This window comes from Diabrotica virgifera, chromosome 6, assembly GCF_917563875.1.
Source record: "Diabrotica virgifera virgifera chromosome 6, PGI_DIABVI_V3a".
In the NCBI taxonomy this organism is placed as follows: Eukaryota; Metazoa; Arthropoda; class Insecta; order Coleoptera; family Chrysomelidae; genus Diabrotica; species Diabrotica virgifera.
In genome coordinates this window covers 136,387,832-136,397,897 of record NC_065448.1, presented here as the reverse complement: position 1 = coordinate 136,397,897, position 10,066 = coordinate 136,387,832, and the positions used below count along the sequence as shown (strand labels likewise).

The 10,066-nt window shown below is 33.0% G+C and overlaps 1 pseudogene; it reads left to right on the top strand.

Annotated features, from left to right (window-relative positions):
* Positions 1-8,749: 8,749 nt before the first annotated feature.
* Positions 8,750-9,081, top strand: LOC114340780 (40S ribosomal protein S21-like; annotated as a pseudogene).
* The last annotated feature ends 985 nt before the right edge of the window (positions 9,082-10,066 follow it).

Below are 10,066 nucleotides of genomic sequence, written 5' to 3'. Positions count from 1 at the left end.
TCATATCTAAAATCTATTCTCCCCACCCTGTGGCCAAACTCATAAGACAAGAATTGCACAATCTAAATCACAAAAATGTTGCTTTCCTGTGGGTTCCATCTCATATTGGAATCACTGGAAATGAACTGGCAGATAAACATGCTCGAGAAGCCTTAGAGGACGCAACTATAGAGATCTATCCAACAACTCCAGCGTCAGATCTCAAATCATATTTCCACAGCAAAATAGTTGATATATGGAATAGCAGATGGCATGAAAACCAGAAGCAGTTATTTGAGGTAAAACCAACATTTCAACGATGGTCTGATAATTCCACAAATCGATTTTCCCAAGTGATCATCTCGCGATTGCGGCTTGGTCATAGCCGCCTCACGCATGGTCATCTGATGACACGAGATCCTCAACCGGAGTGTTATGCTTGTGAGACCCCTCTGACAATAAAACACCTTCTAGTGGAGTGCCCGTTATACAGTGCGGAAAGAGTTCAATTCGGAATCCCGGACGATTTGAAAATACTATTCTCAAAGTGCGGTTCCAAAGTGATCCTTCAATACTTAAAAGCAATAAACTGTTTATATAAAATTTAATTGTAGTATTCTATAGTTATTATTATTGTTAACAAAACTATCATTTTCGCTAATAGCCGTACAGGCTGATGCGAGTTTGTAAATAAAAAAAAAAAAAATGTCAACCGCAGTGCCTACATACGTAAATGCGATATCACAACCTAAAAGCTCTTTTACTGTAGAAAATTTTGCAAGTGACGTTCCTTCAACTTCTACAGCAGATTTAAATGTTGATGAAAATAAAACCAACTCTCCTAGAAATTTAATTCAAAATTGTTCCAATTTTAGAGTGAACTATAACTACAATAATTAAAGCAGTGCTTTCTTTTTTGAACTGATTTCTGTTCTGTATAATTTGTTTAAGTATAAGAAATTTAATTGATTAGTTTATAATTTGTTATTATAATAAATCTTCGTTGGAAAATTTTAATTTTAATTTTTAGCAAAAACTGTGGTTTTAGAAAAAGTATAGTGTGCAACACGTACAGAAAGGTAATTTCTCACTCGTTTGAATTGCGGCACTCGCTTGCGCTCGTGCCGCAACTTTTCAAACTCGTGAAAAATTAGTACCTTTCTGCACTTGTTGCACAATATACTATTTCCTAACTAGTGCGGAAAGTGATACTTTCCGCATCAGGTCAACTGATACAAGTCATACTTTCGTTCGGGTCAACGGCAGACCTGCCGTTGACCCGAACGACGCGATAGCGGAGTTCGGGCAAGCAGTCGAGTGCGGGGAAGACACTTTCCGCATGAGTTAGGAACAATATTTTTTCTAGGGCCATACGTTTGGAAAAAAGCCACAAAAAATAGAGTTATATCAATTTTTATTTAGAAGTGAAAATACACAAATTAATTCTTTGACACGGTTGTCAAAACCAAACTTTCAATATAATGGATTACCACGACGACGATATTGGTTTCCATAACGACGATTCAAAACCATTGTAATTGTCTACTGATCTTACTTTTAAATATTATGTTAAAACAATTTTATTTCATCGAATTATCGCGCTTATTTCATTAAAACATGAACACAATAAGATAAATTTGAAATGCGGGAAAATTTACTTTCACGCACGCCGTGCGGGAATGCGCTTTTAAAAAATAAACATTGGAATAAAATGTATATCAACAAAATAGATTCTGAAATTGCATAATATGATACATTTATAAATAAGTTAAAAAATTACATACGAATCTCTAGGGAGATAAAACGCTTAAAAAATATATCAAAAAACCCCTGGATAACGGTGGAGTTGATATCTTTTATCAAACGACGAGATTTTCTTAAAAAGAAATTAGTGTCTATATATAGTGTCTTGTTATCCTTACCACTATTGTCTATATTTAGAATTTAATTTCAATTTTTAAGAATTACCTACCTCTATAAAAGTACAGGCTGAATGATGACGGTTCAATATACATGAGTATCGAGCCTATTGTATTGGAATTATTTTTATGGCCGTATAAAACTTGCAATGCATATTTACAACTTTGTAGTTTACCTACATCTTATTCATGAATCTTGCTAATATACAAGTGTTTGAGTTATCATGTGAAGGCAGGCCCTGTCGGTTAGTCTTTAGAAATGTTGAAACATGGGCTTTGGAAAGCAGGTAAAACGTGTAAGGAACCTTAAAACAGGGTTCCCTGTATTCCAATAAATTTTGTTTTCAAATTTTTAGAGGAATAGGTATTCTTCGTTTTTATTTATAAGTACCTACACAAAAATTAAAATCTATTAAGCAGTTACATTTCCTATGTGTGTACTTGTGTAGTTCAAAATGTCCCTATCAAATTAGAAAAACAAAAAAGCAAAAAGCGAGATAGGGCGGATACCCTGCGGGGCCCGGACCCTGGTTCAGCGGAACCATGCTCAGTACGCCACTGGCTCTTCTGTTCTTCAGCTTTTCAAGTGTTTTTCGAACTTCCTGTGTACTTATATTAACATCTTCGTTTCTGATGTTTCCGGTTCTGGTGTCACCTGTACAAATATATACAAATAACTAGATGACCCGGTGAACTTCGTTGCACCTTAGATAGTGTGTCAGAATTAGATAATGTGTCATAATTTTACTCAAAATCAACTGCTCGAAAATGAATTGCTCGACATAAAAATTGATTGAAATACAAATTCCTCGAATTAAAAATAAAATTATATGTCTAAATATTTATTCACAATAATGCAAAATTTGTAGGTATATAAAAAAAGGTACATTTAATAGGACAATTATATGATATTCGGAAATTAGAAAAAAATTAGACGGAAAGGTACATTTAATAGGACAAATTATGTGAAATTCATATTTTGTTCAATTTGAGTTCAAAAGTTAAACTGTTGCACTTTTCTTTTATAAAATTTCCCGCTCGTTCTTCTTCTGTGCTCAGAATTTTTCTACTGCTTACGGTTCGCTATTTCGGAAACGGACGGCGCTAGAGACAAAAAAAAATAGTACCATTATGTTCGGAATTCAGTAGGGAGTATGCGCTAACACAGACGGAACGGCGTACGTCGACTGAACCCCCGCTAAAATGTCGAAAGCGACGCATCCCTTACTATACTTTGATGCAGTGACACACACCAGGCGCTCTTAAAATTTTCGTTGCAGCGGCGTTACCGCGACCCATCCTAGAAACCATATCTCGCCCTAATGTCGCCAATCGGTTTTACGACTTCGACGGCATATCATAAATGCGTGTATCGTGGTATAACACAGACGTTTGAGCTGTTTTCTAGCGAATTTTGTTGTGAGTGTTACCAAAGCTTGTTTAATGATTACAGACTTGAAATTACAGACTTGAACTATATTTTGCCTTGAATTTTTTACTCCCATATCAAATTATTTTTATATGGGACTCATTTTATTTTTAATTTTTTATCTTATAGCTTAAAGAGCAACTTAATTAGGTACAATATTTCTATCTGGAAAAAAGTAATCTAATAAAAATATTTTTTTTCAAATTTTACACAATACAGTTTATACTAATAACTTATATATAATTTTATTTGATGTCTAGGTATGTAAAATAGTTCTCCAGTTCTCTAGTTATCCACTATATCCTATTTTTCGCCTTTCCTTTCCAGTGTATAATTTTCATCGATACTATTATATTCCTGAAACTTTTTTGCAGTCCTAGTCTACCTCGTCCCTAGTCCCAACTGGTCTTCTTAGCAGTACCATCTTTGGCATTTTTTCCTTATCCATCCCCTCAAAATGACCTGCCCATCTGATTCTTTATGACTTTGTTTATCTTGTTATACTTGGTTCCTTGTAATGCATCCTTAATTCTTGATTGCTGCTTCTATGCCAGCCGTCTTCCGTATCTGTAATATTTTCCCTGAAAATAGCTCTCAGTACGTTCCGTTCTCAACTCTTTATCATTTCTCCTTCTGTTTTATTTAGCACCCATGTCTCACATCCGGCAGGTGACTGTTGCTCTTATTACGGTTTTGTATATTCTGGTTTTCTTCTTTCTCGATAAGTACTGTACCTTTAATTTGAATAATTTTTTTGTTAATAATATTTTGTGAAACATCACTATTTCCCAATAAATTGGGTATAATAGAGGGGCATCAATTTAACACCTGTATTTGCTCAGTGGCGTACCATTGAATGGACAGCCTCTTAGCGTTATAAATAGTTTTTCTTAGGTGATATGCTTTCCCTCATAATGGTGTTATTTCTTGAAAACGGCTCTTTTATACTTACTAATAACTCCTGAAAATATTTTTTAGACATTCTTGTAAAATTAAAAAACTTTTCTGGGCCTTTATTATATTAATTTCGTTATATAATGTGTAACAAAATTCCTTATAGTTTCGTTCTTTTATGATGGGATGTATATAATATCTGTGTTTTTTTTTTCTTTAATATAAGATAAAATAAACTTGCATTTATTACAAAAGACAAATCATCATAAATTTCAGATATCGTATCGTACAGCAGCCAACACGCGACTAAATTTGGCAACTACAAACCTCCACCAAAAGCGTCCGCCAAAATTTTGATTATACCAGATTTGCGCCTCCGCCAAAATTTGATTCTTACACCAGAGATCTGGTCCTTCGGCAAAATTTTAAAATATTTTTTGTACATTAAAAATAGTAATCATAAAGTTAAAAACTTTATATTTTCACGGATTTTAGTACAATTTTCGCTCATTCGTTTCGTGTGCTTAGTGTTGTCTCTAGTGCTCTCGTGTTGTCCTACGGCCTCGTTTTGCTATCTCGGAAACTAATTGAGCTAGAGAGACGACGTATACGCCGTTTAGCAAGGAGTCCACCTGCCAAATTTCATGAAAATCGGTCAAGCGGTTTCGGAGGAGTACGGTAACAAAGCCTGCGAATTAGAATTTTATATATATAGATGTTAAACCACGAAATTTTTTTAAAAAAATAACGGTTAAAGATAGAAAAGTGAAAATTTAGGATTGTATGTATCTTTTGCTTCTGAATCATATAGAATTAAGAAAAATCGGTTTGTCGAAAAATAAAAAAAATTATTAGGGGATGCAAAGCCCCCTTATGACGTACGGCTATGAAATATAGATAACAACCTACTCCCTGTCCGGTCGAGTCCACCTGCCAAATTTCATGAAAATCGGTCAAGCGGTTTCGGAGGAGTACGGTAACAAATCCTGCGAATTAGAATTTTATATATATAGATGTAAACCACGAAATTTTTTTAAAAAAATAACGGTTAAAGATAGAAAAGTGAAAATTTAGGATTGTATGTATCTTTTGCTTGTGAATCATATAGAATTAAGAAAAATCGGTTTGTCGAAAAATAAAAAAAATTATTAGGGGATGCAAAGCCCCCTTATGACGTACGGCTATGAAATATAGATAACAACCTACTCCCTGTCCGGTCGAGTCCACCTGCCAAATTTCATGAAAATCGGTCAAGCGGTTTCGGAGGAGTACGGTAACAAAGCCTGCGAATTAGAATTTTATATATATAGATGTTAAACCACGAAATTTTTTTAAAAAAATAACGGTTAAAGATAGAAAAGTGAAAATTTAGGATTGTATGTATCTTTTGCTTCTGAATCATATAGAATTAAGAAAAATCGGTTTGTCGAAAAATAAAAAAAATTATTAGGGGATGCAAAGCCCCCTTATGACGTACGGCTATGAAATATAGATAACAACCTACTCCCTGTCCGGTCGAGTCCACCTGCCAAATTTCATGAAAATCGGTCAAGCGGTTTCGGAGGAGTACGGTAACAAATCCTGCGAATTAGAATTTTATATATATAGATGTTAAACCACGAAATTTTTTTAAAAAAATAACGGTTAAAGATAGAAAAGTGAAAATTTAGGATTGTATGTATCTTTTGCTTGTGAATCATATACAATTAAAAAAAATCGGTTTGTCGAAAAATAAAAAAAAATTTTAGGGGGGGCAAAGCCCCCTTATAACGTACGGCTATGAAATATAGATAACAACCTACTCCCTGTCCGGTCGAGTCCACCTGCCAAATTTCATGAAAATCGGTCAAGCGGTTTCGGAGGAGTACGGTAACAAAGCCTGCGAATTAGAATTTTATATATATAGATGTTAAACCACGAAATTTTTTTAAAAAAATAACGGTTAAAGATAGAAAAGTGAAAATTTAGGATTGTATGTATCTTTTGCTTCTGAATCATATAGAATTAAGAAAAATCGGTTTGTCGAAAAATAAAAAAAATTATTAGGGGATGCAAAGCCCCCTTATGACGTACGGCTATGAAATATAGATAACAACCTACTCCCTGTCCGGTCGAGTCCATCTGCCAAATTTCATGAAAATCGGTCAAGCGGTTTCGGAGGAGTACGGTAACAAAGCCTGCGAATTAGAATTTTATATATATAGATATATAAAAGTTATATACGTTTATGATTTGGTGGTATTATTGGGGACTTTGCTGTTGTTACTTTTAAAGAAGCATTATCCATCTCTACACAGTTTCATTAAAGCTCTAAGAGTTTGTGGCGAAATTCGGGAATTTTTAGGACAAAGCTTTTACTAACAATGTTTTGAATTTTAACTTTCAAACTAGTTGAAGGTTGGGCCGCTATTCGCTGCCACTGCTTTTGAGAAAGTCTTCAAAACTTTCTTTGTAGTGATAAAACAGCCAAGAAATAACTCGAGAGACTCGCCTTTACGAGATGATGTCGGTATGTCTTTATTTTCTCATAGAACATGGAAATATGCCATTAACTTTCCAAGACAAGAAAGACATGACGAGTACTTACTAATTAAACTTTGAAAACTGAAAAATTAATTAAAACAGACCATTTTTTAAAAGTTGTTTTTAAGAACTTATACTATACTTGTTCCATTTTAAATAAGTAAGTGCCCGAAATATTCATGCCAAGTAATTAAACTTTGTGTATTTTTTAGTCATCTAAAACAATTTATATATAACGCTGCTTTCAGCAAAAATAATAGGTCTGCATCCCGCGTATGAAAAAAAAGTTGATTAATAGCAAGCTGAAAATTTGTTAATAGCTTAAGGGTGTCTAGTCGGATAAACTTTGGTATATGGGAACATTGGAACAGGGGCAGTTTTAATTGTGGAACAGATTAAAAATTTGTAACGGTCACACCACGAAAACCGCACATTTATTTTGTCCGACAGAACAGGTTTAAACTCTTCGAACAGAGATGAAACTCTCATGCAAAACTCAGACTGCTATTTATCACCTGTCATAATTCCTGTCATTTGACATATTCTACAGGTTCCACTCATTAAAACGCCCATTTGGTGACAAATAGCAGTCTGATTTTTGCATGAGAGTTTAATCTCTGTTCCAAGAGTTTAAGTCTATTCTGTCGGACAAAATAAATGTGCCGTTTTCGTGGTGTGACCGTTCCAAATTTTTAACCGGTTCCACAATTAAAACTTCCCCTGTTCCAGTGTTCCCATATATCAAGGTTTGTCCGACTAGACACCCTTAAGCTATTAACAAATTTTCAGCTTGCTATTAATCATCTTTTTTTTTTCATACGCGGGATCCAGACCTATAATTATAAATTGTTTTGGGTACATTTTTTAGTAGCCTTTATTATACAGTGCGTTGATAAAGTGTGGAAACGGTCTATTATCTCATGACTTAATTATTTTCAGAGTTAAAGCTCCGACAGGTAGATTTTTATTTTTAAATTATGGTTATTTGACGTATATCCAATAATAGTGACGTCATCGATTTGGGCGCGATGACGTCATCGATAATTTTTTTAAATGGGAATAGGGTTCGTTTGGTAGCTCATTTGAAAAGTGATTTAATTATCTATTCAGTAATATAAACATTAACATCATTCGTTATACTGGGTGGCCAAAAAAAAATTTTTGAATTAAATTAATCGCCGCAAAAAAAGAATATAATATGTAATATATTTAACTCAAAATACATTTTACTGCTGCCAGAAAAGAGAAAAAAAAATTTATTTGACAAATAACCATTGAAAAATTGGAATAAATCCTTTGTAAAAGGTATAAAAGTCCTTTAGGGATTTTAATAAATTTTATACCTTTTACAAAGGATTTATTCCAATTTTTGTGATTGATGGTATACAGCCAACTACAGGAAAACTTTTCTTTCCTTGTGAAATAAACATTGCTTTTCGCTTAAATTAATTTATTTTAAGCCAAAAGCAATGTTTATTTATGAAATAAACATTTTTTTACATTATGTAGCATCAGTAAAATTTATTTTGAGTTAACTAAATTACATACATTCTTCTTTTTGCGTCAATTATTTTAAATCAAAAATTATTTTGGCCGCCCTGTATAAATAATTATGTTAATGTTTATATTACTGAATAGAGAGTTGAATCGCCTTTCAAATAAACTACCACACGACCCCTATTCGCATTTAAAAAAAATCATCGGTGACGTCATCACGCCCAAATCTATGAAGTCACTATTATGTACTATACGTCAAAAAATCATAATTTAAAAATAAAAATCGACCTTTCAGAGCCCTAACTCTAAAAATAATTAAGTCATCAGATAATAGACCGTTTCCACACTTTATGAATGGACTGTATAAATATACATTATGGTGCAAATGAAAGGAATAAATTCATTATTTCTTAAGCCGGCGACTTTACGGAAAAATCCTGAAACAGACCGATTTTTATTTTTAAATTATGATTTTTTGACATATATATTGTACTATATCGACTTATTTCTTTTGTTTGACGTTCGCGAACGAATCCATTTTCTGGAATTTATAATAAAATAAAATTACAAAAGATGGAAAACGACGCAGGTGAAACCGTTGACTTGTACTGCCCAAGGAAATGCTCTGCCAGCAACAGAATTATCCACGCTAAAGGTCATGCCTCCATCCAACTTAGCATTGCTGATGTAGATCCCCAAACCGCCAGAATGACCGAAAGCTCTAAAAGCTAGGCATTGTGTGGCGCTATTAGGAGAATGGTTGAATCAGATGACTGCATTGTTAGGTTAACGAAAAAAGATGGAATCTTAGCAAAGAACCTCTAATTCCAATGATTGTTACTATGGATGAAAAAAATATATTGAATATGTATATTAACTTTATACTTTATTTGACGTCATCCATCTGGACGTGATGACGTAATCGATGATTTTTTAAATGAGAATAGGGGTCGTGTGCTTGTTCATTTGAAAGGTTATTCAATTCTCTATTCAGTAATATAAACATTAACATATTTATTTATAAAGGATGTCCAAAAAAATTCTTTTTGAATTAAATTAATTGACACAAAAAGCAGAATGTATGTAATTTATTTAATTTAAAATACATTTTACTGCTGTTAGACAACAGAAAAAAATATTTTCTTGGCAAGTAAACATTGATTTTCGCTTAAATTCAATGTTCAAACTACCACCCACCTGGTTCTTGTCAGTTTGAACATTGAATTTAATCCTAAAGCACTAATTATTTGTGAAATAAACATTTTTTCTGTTTTTTGACAGCAGTAAAATGTATTTTGAATTCAATAGATTACGTACATTCTTCTTCTTTTTGTCAGTTATTTTAATTAAATAAGGGATTTTTTAGCACACTGTATAAATATTGATGTGAATGTTTATATCACTGAAAAGAACTAGCATGCGAGCCCTATTCTCATTTAAAAAATCAGCAATTACGTCATCACGCCCAGGTGGATGACGTTACTGGCATGATCAAAAAAATCATAATTTAAAAATACTGAGGTCGTTATCTAAATACAATAATTTTTACAAATTTTGTTGCTTAGTAAAAAAAATCCTTCTAATAATTTAATTTAATCTGACTCATTTATATCGGCAATTCGGACATATATTATACATTTTAAAGTAGAAGACTTTAAAATGATATTGCCAATATTTATGAGTTACGTTTCTGGGACGACTTTATTGAAAGATAATTCATTCGATTACAAGAAATCAACTTCAACTTACGAATATCCGTGACAAAAATCATAGCATGTGATTTGTTTTTAAAAGACAACAACATGCAATGGTGACAGTAAAATTC